The sequence below is a fragment of the Columba livia genome, chromosome 2 (assembly GCF_036013475.1).
Source record: "Columba livia isolate bColLiv1 breed racing homer chromosome 2, bColLiv1.pat.W.v2, whole genome shotgun sequence".
In the NCBI taxonomy this organism is placed as follows: Eukaryota; Metazoa; Chordata; class Aves; order Columbiformes; family Columbidae; genus Columba; species Columba livia.
The window spans coordinates 46,135,541-46,150,854 of NC_088603.1; the positions used below are offsets into that span (position 1 = coordinate 46,135,541).

General features: G+C 38.2%; 1 protein-coding gene across 11 annotated transcripts in view; it reads left to right on the forward strand.

The window, feature by feature from the left end:
* The window catches only part of NEK11 (NIMA related kinase 11), a 92,225-nt gene that overhangs the window by 49,998 nt on the left and 26,913 nt on the right, over positions 1-15,314 (forward strand). The gene's annotated exons all lie outside the window — the stretch shown is intronic.

Sequence of the window (15,314 nt, forward strand, 5' to 3'; positions counted from 1 at the left end):
GCTGGAGTCTCTGGCGCTGAAGTGGTGGGTTCGGGAGGAAAAGGAGTTATGGATAGGCAAGAGAAATTACATGGTGTCTCTTTGCTTTGTGAATACTTTTTTATGCCTGAAGCTGATGTCAAGGCTGTTATTAATACTTACTCTATTCAGTATTCACGTTCTTCTTTAAACATTTCAGTGCAACCATGCATGTCCTACATGTCTAATTATGAAGTTATTAATGGCACCTTTATATTTGAAATTGTAAAACCGGTTCCAGCTATTGATTTTTCAGTAGAATTTCATTCTTGATCAATGGGCTATACAATAGAAAACGAAGAAAACTAGAAGCAAGGCTTTAAAGGGGTTTTATAAAGTTGTCTTACAGGTCAATAAATCTTGCTAACCCATACTAGGTTATCAGAGGAAGTTAGACTAGGAAAACCAGAGTAACAATCTCCCTAGTTATAACTAATAACTAAAAACCATTGAGGAAGAGGAGAAAAAGCAGGACAGCATTCATGAATGCTGAGGAGCCTCAGCAGCAGCCTTTAGGTTTCTTCATGGCAGACCTAAAAAATCCTCTCAGGAATGCGAAAAGCTGGTGGGGAACAGATTAGGGATAGTACCCCAATCCAAACAGGTAGGGAGGAAAGTTCAAACTATCTTTGCCTCATATCCTGCAGTTCTTAAAAAAAAATTGCAACATGAGCAGAAGAGAAGAACAGGGCTTGAAGCACTGAAAAAACAGGATTAAGGAGAGGCATAGGGAATAAAACACCTTACACTCTGCTCTCACTGCAAATTATCTAAAGCATCATGGAACACAATTGTATGTTATTAGGGAAGGTATCAAATACAAAGCTCAAATTTTAGCTTTTGTGAGTAGATTTAAAAACCATGGCATCTTGATCCAATTTTGGCAGTAGTAGTTATATTTACTGAAAGCTGGAAGTTACAAGGCAGTATAGTTAGATAAATGCAAATCATTATGACAGTTTGGGGCACTGGACTTTATGGTGAATGAGTTTCAGCAATGTCAGAAACATTCAACTGCTGTAGACTTTCCTGGGAAGTTTTAGGTTCTCTCCATGTTTGTTTTATGTAATGATCTTCTGAACATTTTTCATTCTAATTAGCACCCCTGTGCACCTGAGGAACATTTAAAAGAGTTGTCTGAAATCACAAATTGCTGACCAATTTGTTAGTCTTCAAGCGGGTTTTATTTTTTGGAATATGAAAGAGATGTGAGTGCACCCTGTGCGTTTGATGTTGAGATGAACTCAGTCTATTGCGGAAAAGGTTCCTTCAGATTGTACATAGTTGGTACAAGTTCTTCAGGAACTTAAAAAGATAATACGGTTCTTATTCTTACAGGGGAATGCTGGAGGCAATGTAAATACTAGTTTTAACAAGAAAATTCAGTTGGTTCTTCAACATTAAGTTCCTTACTGCACCATCCAGCTATACTATGCAGATTTACTGTTTTTTCATAGTGACTGGGAATTCTGCTGAGTTGTGTTGGACTGATTTAGAGCATAGTTTTTAAATCTGACTGTTCAGATGTCACTCGCTAAGCCAGAGCAGCTTGCGATGGCTGGCGCACCCTGGCATGCTGTTGTCTTTCTCCCTGTTGGCTTTGGGGATTCTGGGCATCGGATGTTTGCAGCATCCTCTGTGCCTCAGCAGAAGATTAAGAACTTGTAGTGTGTGGGAGAGCAAAGAAACATGAACTTTTGCAGACAGAAATCGCTTTGAAATTCTTTTGTGCTTGCGTTACTAAAGCTCGAGGAAAAAAAGGATCCCATTTTAACCTGGGAGTGGGCAGCAGTGAAAAATTGTGAATAGCAAGTTATGGGGTTTTTTGCTTGTTTGTTTTAATGAGCTAAGAGAAGAAGCTGTGCATTAAACACATATACTCCAGAGCCATTATCTTGTCTTCCGTTGGTGCTTTGCTAAAGAGGAAACACTGTCCCCCAATCCCTCTACTTCCTCACCATTTGCTTCTGTTGCTTGAAAAGACTACAGGCATCAATTTGACCACTGAGTCCAGATTGTATCTGCCGTAGGCATCTATTAGCACTGCCCCTTTCCTAAAGAATCTGACCTGGTTTATACACTCTGGAAACCTCCCTCTGCTTTTCTGCATAGAAAGCTCTTCCTGGGCCACACTATTATAGTGCTTGTGAACCGTCTTATTATATTTCTGGCTTAGATTTTCTTCTGGATGTTTCATTTTTGAGATCCACTGCCTTATTGCCTTGCAGCTTAAGTGCTTCTCTTTCTTCCTCTGCTTATTCTTTTCATATTTTTATAGGCAGCAGTAATATCCTCTTGTGTAATACCTCTGTATAATACTTCTGTATTATTTGTATGTTTTAACACTGGTCACTTCTAGTGTACCTGAAGCTTCCTCCCTTATTCTTTCCTTAAGGCACTTCCAAGCTGTTACCTTCTCAATTTAAAACAGATTATTTTGATTTTAATGCCTAAACTCCTGACTCTGTTCTTTGAATTTTCTCCGTCATTCCAGTTCTCAGGGTCACCAAGTGCATGTTGTTATACTGTCCTGGTCCTGCATTGTATTGGAGACGTACTCCAGTTTAGCTCCCGGAACACATGCTCACTCCAGCAGATCAAACGTCTCCCTGGCTGGTTGTACAGCCAGTGACGTGTTGCTTCTGTGTCCTTCCCACCTTCTTCATGGTCAACACGGTTGCAGTGATGGGAGGTGTTTGAAGAGCTGCTGTGCCGTAGTGGACAAGCCTACAGGGAAATCAAGTGTCTTTTGCAAAAACATCTGTCTAGGTGGTCAGGAGAACTCATAATCGCATAAGCATGGGATGTTCTCTTGGCACGCAGTGGCAGCAGGGTAAGTAGGCAGGCACACTAGGCTATTAAGAAACATCTCTGTAAATCTTCAGCTTCTGGGACTTCGTCTTGCCAGTTCCTTGTTTCAGCTGCATTTTGCAAGCATGCTAGAGCAAAGGAATTTTCTGGTTTAGCTATTACTGCTCTCATGGTAGATCTTCTGAGAGTCGTGGCAGGTGGGTAGGGAACATTCCTTGCAAGAGTGAAGGTTTAAAACCATACTTCACATTTCTGTTTCTCTTAAGTTACTATTATAAATTTCTTAACCGTTTTGCATCTCTACTCATACAATCTGGAGTAAAAAATGTTCCCTTTATTTGTAAAAAGACAGGAAACAGAGTTGCTAAGAAAGAGTCAGCTAGAAAAATTACTTTCATAATTATTATTAACATATTAAATTAATGGCTGAATTGGTAGGTCGAGTGTATCGTTAGAATGATATATACTCTTACTGTATTGTTTCAGCTAATTAAACCACTAACATATTCCTTGGAAATGTAAACCTTTGTAAACATAAACCAATGAAAAATGGCGTTACTCTTCCATCTATTTTATGTAATATTTTTAGCTGCTTTAATTTTTTTAGATTGGTTAATTGGAAACAAAACTTAAAAGAAATTGTCTTGATAATGAGATATTTATTGAAAAATATTTTATAGTTTTGTTTAACATTAACTGAAAAATGTTGATGTCTCCATCTTATGTGTCCAGGAATTTATGGAACTGTCATTATACAAATGATTTAAAACTAGGGTGGGCAGAGCAGTTAAGAATATATTGTACTACTGGGAACAGTTTTGCTTTACTATAGATATCTACCTATCTTTTCCATGTCCAGCTTCTCCAAGTACAGGCAAGAGACAAAAGAGCTGAAGGAAGTTTTGTGCTGGGGTTGTACTCAGTGAAACTGAGCCACTGTTAATGTTAAATACAAATATTTTTGTGTTGAAAATAAATGTATCTATACACTTCATTTATTTTCAAGGAAGAGCATAAATTTGCTAATGATTAAAAGCTAAATTATCTTTGTATTTTGATTTGGATTTTTTCTTTTCTGCTACATTTCTCCAGCTCATTTTATTGATTAATTATTTCTGAACATTGAAAACCGTATTTTGCAAATCATGGCAGTGAAGCAGGAATGGACAAAGCAAAATGTATCAGGATAGCCCTGTATCTATATTTCCTATTTTTGCTGATACTTACCTAGGAAATAAGTCGTTCATCCTCTTTGATTATCATGAAAAAGAAAAGCTACCTGGCAATAATGCATTGGTTAACATTACTTTGCCCCCTTGTCCCCTTCTCTTCACCTATTTCTTTATAGAAATTATCTCCATTTGGACTAGGATAGATATGCCAATGTACATTTTTCTGGAGATTACTGCATGTTCAGTGCCTGTACTTAGTTTTAAATAGTAGTTTTGTGAAAACAATGGTGAGGCAAATTATATTGTAGCACTGGCAACTAGCTGTCAGATTATCTATAAGATAAAAAAACGCTATAAAAAAGAACTGTATGTATTTAACTGCTCATTTCCATGAGTGATAATGAGTGCAGCTGGAATGATTTATTTTCTGAAACATGAGCAAAAATTATCAAACAAAAACCAGAAGTATCCGTGAGCTATACCCAGACTTGATGTTATGGATGAATATGGTCAGTCCCTTCCTATGCCACTTAGAATAAGGCTGTTCCTGCTAGGCAGGTTCATTAGATGTTTAATGATGTAGCCTCCTAAAACGCTACTGGAACCATCATGTAAATAATGCATTACTTTCCAATATAGCAATATTAGTTCATCTTCATCTACTAATTAACTTTATTGGTCTCGTAGTCTACTTTTCTGATTTTAAATAAGTAACCAGGAGAGCAGATGCCTGTTTTTTCCAGATCACTGGATACTGAGAGAAGTTTCACGTGCTGAGGGTTATCTTTTCCATGGGTTTTGTAGTACTGATAGACCACCATGGCTTTGCTGTGTGGACTACCACACATTGGGCTAGGTAGGATGGAAAATTGCTGCTCAGTCACTACATCACATTAAGTATTTGAGTGCAGGTCCTTTTGCTTTGATTACAGTCTCTTCTAATGAAGCCAGATTTTACAGCATAATTCCTCTCAACTATGCATAGAACTTCATTCCTATTGACTGGCTCTAAGTTTGTGGCGGTATTTAACAAATATCAAACACTAGTTATGGGGAAGTGCTTGTAAAGAATCCAGAGAAAGCTTTATCAGGACATGAATTGTACTTATCCATGTGGGAAATTAGTGTGCAATATCTGAAGTTTCTTAGTTTACTCTAGGTAGAGAAATTCAGTTCCTGCAGTTGAAAAAGGCATGAAGAGCAAGGCATAATCCTGTTATACAACTGTAGTAGCTAGATGTTCAAGGTTTCTGATTCAATTTCTACAGTAGAACTTGCCTTGAAATTGGCTACAAAATCGTAAACTGTATCTAAAAGTGCTTCCAGATAGCTCAGTGCAATTACAGATGCAACAAAACCAACCATTTCCTTACCATCATCTTTGATCCTTCTGATTTGCATCAGGTTTTACAGTTGAAAGGTACTGGGTTGAAAGCTATCTCCATTACCAAACCCCTGTGCTTTTTACAGGAGCCATAAGGAGTGTTAAATTCAACAAACCACAGTCTAACAGGCGTGAAAACTTAAAGCCACACACTGACATTCGTGGCTTAAAGTGCCACTTTATATTCATATCAATTTCACAGCTGATGAGACGTGGTAAACAAGAGTGGGGAAGATTTTTTTTTTTTTTTTTTTTTAAGTATTGAAGAAATTATAGATGGAAATACATCCATATTTCTAGGGGCTTGTCCTCGTTGTAGCACGTAAGTGCCTGGAAGGGAAAAGGCCATGTGGGAAAACAACACTGGACATAAGGGCCACCAATAAAATATTGTCTCTTGTATTTTTGGATTGCCAGTACATTATTAGTTGGGGATTCACCTGCATTCACATTTATTTCTTTAAGAGGCCCGGGTCTGCATGAACTACTACTCTGCTTGTAATAGACATGGTTGTGTGTGGGAAGGGGTCAAGTTAAAAGGAGCAAAATAACTTAAGCTAACTAATCATGTTATTTAAATTCTTTGTACAGAAAAAAAAAAAAGTAAAAAAATAAGGACAAATAAATTAAAGGAGCATATATGATCTCTCTGATCTGCATTAAATTCCTTTTTATTTCTGTATACTGCGAAGATTATAACATGTTAAATTCCTTAACTTAATATGTTGCGGTACATTACATCTGGCAAACCCCTGATTTCATTACAATTCCAAAATAGCTGAGTACGTTATAGTAATGGCATACATTATTTCTACATTTCCATTGCTAATTGTAAGTTATGGATATAATACTTTGAATTTCAAGTGGGCAAAGTTCAGTTGACTCTCAAATAGGAAATGTTCACTTATTATAAAATATTGTGGGTTTGGGTTTGTTTTTTTTCTACTCCACTATTTTTACAAGCTTTGTTGAAGGATTTTCAAGGTATTTTTTTTAATTTTGGAAGGCTAAAAAGCCTGTAATGTTTCTGAGCACATCTTTAAGCATCTCTGCACATGCACATTTTGTTTAGTGCCTGTAAAATGGTACTTATGCATACTGATTAACTGAGTAACACTCCAAAATACAATCATACAAGCAGTCACACTGCTCAAAGGCTTTTAGGAAAATCACGTCTTGTTTTGTTTTGGTTTTCAGTCTGTCAAGTCAAAACAGAACAGAATAAGATTTATATTAAGTAGCCTTTCTGCATTATTCTTGTGATAGTGTTTTTTGTAACCAGAACTAGTTTCGATTAAGAAGACAGTGTTGCAGGGACTTCTGCTGTGGGTTACCCTTTGGTCTCCTCTTTCATGTGGTTACCCCGTTTCCAGGATCACAAGGTGTATTCTCTGACTTGCTGCTTGCTGAAATGATACTGTGGGATGCTTGCAGAGAGAAACTTGCCTGTTTAGTTCTGGGATTTGCAGTTCCCAGTCCTTCGCTTGTCCTTGGCACAGGGGGTGACAAAACTGCAGAGACTCTCACAGGGTTTGAGGGTGTAGGCGTGCTGGGAGCTTGTCCATCTGACCTGCTCATCCGCCTCGTGTTTTCACTGCTCCATTTCCTACTGAGATCCCACCTTGTCCCAGATTCAATTAAACCAAGAGTAAATTTGATGTATTCTAGCAAAAGCAAGGTTTAACAAAATTTTCAAGTTTTAGCCACAAAGAGGAAAATGAATCAATGCTCTTTTAATTTTTAATTGACTGAAGCATTAGTCCTCTTGTTTAAGGAGTTCTTCCCTAGAAGTATTGCCTTCGGAGATCTAATTTTTTGCTTTGGTTATAGCTCCTTATAGCTCCTTATTTAAACCTTTCTTCCATGAAAGCAACCATACAATTAAAAAGCTATTAAAGGAATTTTATGACATTTTGGAGTCTAGTGTTTACAGTAATTTAGAAACCTCTATGTAGATGTCACTATGCATTTTCTGTTATCTTCAAGTTTTAACTTGAATGCTTTAGCTTGCTTGAGGACCATCAGGAATTGAACTCTACTCATAACCTCCTCAGGGAACCTTTTCCAAAACTATGTTCTGATTGGTATGCCTAGCTACTTAAATCTTCTCATAGCTTCACAAAAACTCACAGCTGACTTCTTACAAGAAGTGTCGCTCTTACAGCTTCGCAGAGGGAAGCTTGCAGAATGAAGTCTTTACAAAGCAGTGATGTAGAAAACCCCAAACACTTTGAAAGTGTGAGGAGAGCAAATTATGTCACTCTATAGCTTCTGCTTTTTTTTTTTTTTCTGATGTATTTTTCATACTGATTTAGTTTGGCATTGATGGATGGGGCCTCTCTCAAAATTCACCTTGGTGAATGACTACAGTTAAAATTATTCTGGCCAAGTCTTTTAAAAATGTACATGGGAAGTCCATTCTTTCCAAAGCATTATGTTAAAAAAACATTTAACATACACTGTGTGAATTTAGGAAGCACTTAGAAGCAAATGCACCATGATCGTGTATGTACAAAAAATACCATATACTAGATTCTGTAGCAGATACTTTCGATGTTTAAGTCTTCCTTAGAAAGATACTGATTTTTATTCTAAGTTGTCTTACTTATAGGGCCATATATCTTTACACTGAACTTTAGACTCAAGCTTAAACCAATGTAAATAGAGATGCACCAGGCATTTACTTGCAAACAAAGCAGCTGTGAACAGGATTGTGTTGAAAAGTATTCAATAAGGAATTCCAGTCCACCTCCCAGTCAGAGTTTTCTGGATCACTTATAAAACTAAACAGCATTTCTTTGGAACTGGGCCAAATGATACGGTGATGCAAGAAGCTGGAGCCGATTCCAAGTGAGGCGGAATTTGCTCAGCAAGTAGTTGTAAATATGGAATTAGTTTGCAGTTTCTACCAGTTTAGCTTTCAGTGCATGCGACTGTCGGATAACTAGCTGGAGCAAATAAGAAGGTGATTCCAATGTAGATTTTGGTTTACGTTCTCCTGCTATTTTATCTTCTCCATGGAACAAAATGTGCTCCTGTGGTTTAGTAAATACGTTGACTTTCATCTGTTAGTTTCTTCAAGGTCTCAATACTTTTTTTTTCCTAGATTTGCTCTGTTGCAATCATTTATTTGTTTTTGTACTTGTTCATCATATTACTTATGTTACTGCTTATATCCAAATGAAATGTATTTTACATCTCTGCTACATCCAGACTCTCATGCGCACAACTGCTTACACCACATTCGGATTGGAACTGTTCCCATTTGTTGTCTACTCTTTCAGTAAACTCTGGTTGTGAAAATATCCCCAATTTAGGTCTTAAAAATGGCATTCTTGACCTGAATCTCAAGGAGAAGGAAGTGACTGTCTTAAGGGGTGGGTTTTGTATTAATACGTGGACTCTTTCCTTCCCAACACTATTGTCAGACTGAAAGGTAAAGTATCAGGCAGTGTCTGTCAGGTTCAACAGGAAAACTGAGTTTTTGTTTGAAAGTATATTTGGCTAATCAAAAAAGTTTAAAATAACTCAAGGGCTAAGGTAGTTTTAAATTTATGTCATAAGCTGGCTTCGTTGTCATTTTTCCTTTAATTTATAGCTCTTGCTCTGTTCCTGCTGGAAACTGTGCAAATAATAAGGCAGCCTTTACAGTAATAAGGCCTCTTTGTGCATGAAGGAAATGGCTTCCAAGACTTGCTAAGTGCCCCCTCTTTTTGACTACATCGCTATATTGTTCTTTGTCTTCATTCACCCATCGGTACTAAAAAGATTTCTGAATATTTGGGCAATTTTTAGATTTGCTGAACTTTAAGACGTGCTTGAAAGGCAGCATGGCTTCCTCTTCATCGTCACTGCCTACCAGAGCTCCTTGTTCTGTGTACGTAACAATTAGATAATAATAAGAAAAGAAAACAACAACAATGACAACAATATACACACACAAAAAACACAAACAAAAAACCCCACAACCTACCAACCGAAAAAACCCACAAACAAGCAAACCAAATGCCCAAAAATGTGATGAAAGTGTTACTTATTGCTGTTTATTTTTGCTAACAACTCCTTTTAGCAGCCCCTTTCTTCCTCTTGTGTTTTGTCTCTCTGCATACTGATAAAATACCAGGAGGTGAAAGGTTTGTCCTTCAAATAAAATACATATTTTTAAATTTCATTTTGGTTAAAAAAATAAAAAATCCTTCGAAAAACATTTTGAAACTAGCTACTTCCTTTCTAAGATCAAATAATAGATGATCCCCATAAGGCTACTCTGATTTACATCCTCTTTATCTCTGTTTTTCCTAGACATTTCACGATAGTAGACTATCACTCAGTGAAGCCCACAAGTGAATGAAATGTTTTTCCTTTTAAAAATGCGAAAAGGAGAATGATAAACTATTAATGAATAACTTTTGTTATATTTCTAGTTCTCATTTAGAACAAGCTATTTTACTTTATGTCTGTGCTGTACATGGCCATGTCAGAAGGTGATTCTTTTAGTGACTTCATAGTCCTTTTGTGCTTAGCCAAAAGGATCGCACAAGGGTTTCATGGGCACAAAAGTCCTGTTACATCCCTTAGTTAACTTCTTAAATACATTTTCTGAGACTTTTTTTCAGCCTACTTTAGAAGAGCCGGACAAAAGTTTCCACTGACTTTCTGAACAATGAAGCTTCAGAGCTTAATAATGTGTATCTCATCTATAGCTGACCAAAGAATGGTGAATCTCTTTGGGGGGAAACTTTTAAAGTTTTTTTATTTATTTGTGTTGGTTTTGCACTGAAGGAAAAACAAACAAACCAACCAAACAAATCTGAGTGAGCTTAAATTATAATAATAGAATTATCTTATTTTTTCCTAATTTTATGAGTATTGACCTGAACTGCAGATTTGCACAGGAGCCTTCCTCTCCTTTGCAGTAGAATTTCTCATTTAGGATTATGTACCTCAGGGAAACATATCTTTGTGTTTCAAACCTCTCTTCTTGGGACAGTACTTCAGCTCTTTCTTGTTTCTCCCTCGAAGGGAGAAATCGCTTTCTGTTTTCTCCCTCTGTGATCACTGATGCATGTTTCTGAAGAGTGCTGGCCAGCCTTGTTCACCATCTCCTCTGGCTGGTGACTTGTGAGAAAGTGTGCATGTTGCAGGGGAATACAGAAACAGGCAAGTTTCTGCTTAGCTTATGAGTGTATGCATTAAATAGATGCACACACACAAATACATCTGGAATAATTCGAAACAGTTTATTTATGGAGCATCATGTATCCTCGGAATTATAAAATAATGTAGGTTGGAAGGGACTTGTGGCAGTCTAGTCTCATCCCCTGCTCAGAGCAGGTCTGATCAGATCAGGTCCCTCTTGTCTGTATCTGATCAAGCCTGGAACACCTCTGAGGACTGAGATCCTACAGCTTCTTTAAGCCCCATTCCAGTACTTGATCACTCCGGTAATTTTTTTTTCCTAATGTCAAACCAGAATTTATGATGTTCCAGCTGATGTTCATTGACTCTTGCCCTATCCCTGTTACACAGAATCACACAGAACCACAGAATGTTAGGGATTGAAAGGGACCTCAAGAAATCATCTAGTCCAATCCCCCTGCCGGAGCAGAAACACTTAGATGAGGCTTCACAGTCACTTCTGAGAAGAGTCTGGCTCCACCTTCCTTTTGTCCTCTGAGCACAATAGCCGTAGACAACAAAAAGGTTTCCCCTTTACCCTGCCTTCTCAGGGCCGAACAGACTCTGCTCTCCCAGCCCCTCCTTGCACACCAGGCTCTTCAGCCCCCTGCCAAGCGTGGGGGCTGCTGCAATGCTCCTTCCCACCTGCTCAGGTGGGATCGAACTGGAATTTGCTGCTGCATTTTCACAGAAAAGAAAGGACCAGGGGCATCTTCGCATTACGGATGAGGTCCTGCCGCTGGGCTGTCCTGCAGCCCAGCAAGAAGGCAGAGGAATGCTTTTCTCAGCTCTTGGCCCAGCAAGGCTCATGTCCAAAGCCTTGTGAGAGGAGTAGTGCAAGTGTCTGTGTCCTGGCTCATCCCCCCTCTTAATTTTTCAAGCTTTCTGGCAGCGTGTGGTAGCAGAGATGTGGTAGCTCATAGCAGTCGCTGCGCAGCACCGCTTTTCGGTGTGTTGGTTCATGTCACATTGAGAGTGCATCATACCTGATGACAGTACGTTTGTCAGAGCAGTCGAATGCTTTGCTCCTCACTTTGCTGTGTGTAGGATTGTGCAGACTGAGGAGTGTAGCCACATGAAACTGCAACAACTTTTTTCCTTAAAATAGGAAAGTGACAGCTGAGAAAATCTGCCTTTTTTGCAGAGATGCAATGAAGCTTTGGGATTAAAAAAGTACACTAGCCCTTAAGAGTCAAGTGTGACTTTGTTACTGTGAATACAAGTGGTGAAAATGATCATAGGTTATACTGTTCTGTTTTCTTTTTTGTTCTTCTTCTTTTTTAAAATAAAAGTGGCCTTATTGTCTTCTGCATGCACTGAAATGCGAGAATGCTGAGTCGATGCACCAATTATGACTTCAAGGCAAGAGAAAATTAAAGATATTTATCAGAGTATTTTCATCTCTTTGGAGAAAACTGTTGTTGCTAAGTTATCACGCTACCTGAAACAAGCTCTTGGTGGATTTAAGCAAAATATTACAAGTATCACATTCCTTTGTTTTCTGCATAGCTTGTCTTCTTGGGAAATAATTTTGCTTTTATGATTTTTTTAGATAGTGGGTTTTTACCCTTCCACTATTAGCATCATAGTAATATATAGAAAGAAATCTAAAGAGGATTGCTGTTGTTCAGAGCTCGTTTTCTTTTGAGTTTCTAAGACCAAATATCAAGTGTCTTAATGCTATACCTAGCTGCCTAGCAATACCTGAGCAATAGCTGAGTTTGTTTTGAATTAAGTGCTTATAGAGCAAATAAAATGTACCATTGCTAGCCTTAGTGCAATATGCACAGCTAGATAAAATTTAATGTGTTTTCAGAGGTCAGCTGACAGATCAGAGGGTGTTAGGGGGCAGAAGCAGCAGTAGAAACCTTGCTGTCCACTCCATTATGAGTGTACCAGTATGATGTATCAGAGGGATAACAGGCATCTGAGGGGCAACGATATTACAGCAATATTGCAGCCATCAGGTTGCATGTTCTACCAGCTGGCACAGTATTAGAAACCTTTGTATTGGATGTTACCATCGCCTTTCTTCTCCAAGGGTGTGTGAGGAAAGCAGGGTCACACGCAAGGAGAGTAGGGTGATTTGGGCTCACTGTGCTGGGGCAGGTCAGGAGGGCTGTGTGAGTGAGGGGGCCCAATGGGCTGCAGATGGTGTCAGGACCTTCTTAAATCTGATACTGCTCTCCCCGTCAAGCTGTGGAAGTGAAGAGGCAGGGTACCCTGGGTTCTGCAGCAGCAGTTTCATTTCCTCTTTCGATATGATAGAGTTGATGTTCGCCTCGCTAGCACCACTTTTTTACCCAAATACCTTCCAGGCACAAAAACGCTTAATTTCTATTTTATTTCAGAATAAAGGCAGTGTCAAGGTCCTGGCCTTGGAATCCATCCTGGCCTTTGCAAAGGTGTGCAAAAAAAAGACCTACCCCAAAGTGCAGCATTTTTATTAGAACTGCTCCTCTGAAGGTGCAAACCAAGGAGTTTTCTTCCATGCCACATTGCTAAGGTGTGCAACTGCACCGATAACGTTCAGGGATGGTGGCAGTAACTGGCCTTTTGCGACCTGGTTAGTGGAAATTAGATGTGTATATGAAATATCCAGGATCATGCAAAAATTCAGGTAGAAAATATTCTAGAGAATGGACTGCAGATGTGGAGATAGAAACATATGGGGCCCAAACTCCCCTGACAGTGCCTGCCCTGAGCTGAAATACCAGCTCGCTCAAGTTATCTGCACTTAGATTTTACTAGGCCAGCATGGGTACAGCTTACCATGTTGATTTATGATATCTGCTGTGCTAAATCCAGCTTATGTGTTCTTGAAATTGGGCTGATCCTGGGTCTCAACTATATAAGCTGTTCTCTACTCAGATTAATTCTGCAGAGAACCAGAGACATGTCTCTGCATCTGTAACACATGGAGGACTGGGACCTGGATCTACTTAGTAGTACTGAAGGAATTGTTATATAGAACCAAGTAGTCTAAAAGAATGTGTTGATGTTTTGAAGGCACTTTTTTAAAGGTTCTTGTCATAAAACCAAGGAGTTTTAAGGACTTGTATTAGCTAAACCTCAAGTTCTCATCCGCAGACGTGTCACTTGGAATAGTTTCTGAATTGGGGCCAGTAAGCTTGTGTACCCTGGAACGTCTCTAGTGTCTGAACTAGTGTTTAGAATTGTATTACTGAGCTCAGATTAACTGACACTATATGAACAGCTGTCGAAACAATTTCACAAGTGGTGAAGTGAGCAATTCCGACAAGGATGCAAAGGCTGGCATGGAAGTGGGATGTGTCCAGTGCCAGCCTCTCCACATAGTTCAGAAACATTAGCAGTTTTGGAGGGTCATGAGCTACTCACAAATTACAGAGCTTTCCTGTAGCCAGAGCAGACATTTTGAAGTTACAGTTATGAGTAAAAATATGATTTTGATACCTTGTTTGTTTGGGAAGGGGAGAAATGATTTTTTTTAGTACAACAGTAAACAAACCCAGAATGTGGGAGGAGAAGATGACTCAGAAAACACTGGTGCAGTCCAATGTTTGGTTTATAGCATAATAAATAGTCTGTTTCATATGTATGTGAACGCATATATACACATAGATAGAATGCAAATGAACTAATCACAGGAATAACAGCCTCTCTGCAAGAAAGAAAAATTAATGTTTGCTCCATCTGGAAAATGAGATGTATCTTCATTTTGTATTGTTTTTCCAATGTAAAAAGAAATGATATTTAAGATGTATATTTTTTAAATGAAGTGTTAGACTTTTCTGTCAAGTGGCACTTTGTAGAACTCAGGCAATTAAACACAATAATACATGTTTTCTTTTGTGAGAAAAAGTTTTTGGGCTGAGGGGACTTCTTTGCCTGGAAGGCCACATATAGATTTTCCCTCAACTAAGAAAGGTGAAAACTAGAAACAGAAAAAATTAGAAATTGTGGCAGTGGAGCACGGTGCTCTTATGCAGCTTCCCTAAATATTTTAAAACAGAGAAACCTGAGTGAAAATGTGCCATGTGTCAGTGTTTTTGAGGTCAATCAAGTTTATAAAAAAATGAAGTATTTATAAAAAAATACTTTGGAGACAGTAGATAGTAGAGATCGTATCTCAACAGGAGAGCTTCAACTACCTACTGGTGCAGATAAATACTTTTTCACTTTTTTCCTAAGTTCTCTTTCTTATGCCTTAAAGATCAGAAATATTCTTCCTGCCCAAACTCCAATGGATTTTAATTGTATTTCCCTGTTTAAATTATTTTGTTTTCTATTTATCCATGTGAACTAAGTAAAAAAAAAAAAAAAACCACAACTATTTAGCATTTTTATGTCCTATTGTTTGAAATTAATTTCTCTCAATGTAGTAATATTTAAGATAAGTCACTTTACATTTCTTTGAAGTGGTAGATTTAATTGGGGAGAACGGTGGAAATCAGCAGTAGATAAAGTTAGGAATATGGTGATTTATGACAGCTGAATATTAAGCAATTTTTACATTCAACCAACATTTCTTGTAATAATAACAGACAAAGATGGATCCCAAACATTTTCTCTTTGAAAACTGTTACCATAAAAATATTCTTCCTGTGCTTGGATGTAACTTATCTTGATAAATCAGGAAGGGACTGCCTAAAATCAAAGCATGGGTGTTAGCTCTCCTGTAGCCTCTCTCTCTGTGAAAGAGATGTGCAACTCTTTGCCTTGCAGGTTTCTGTCTGGAAAAGAGGGGATTCTGCTTTTTATTCAAATAG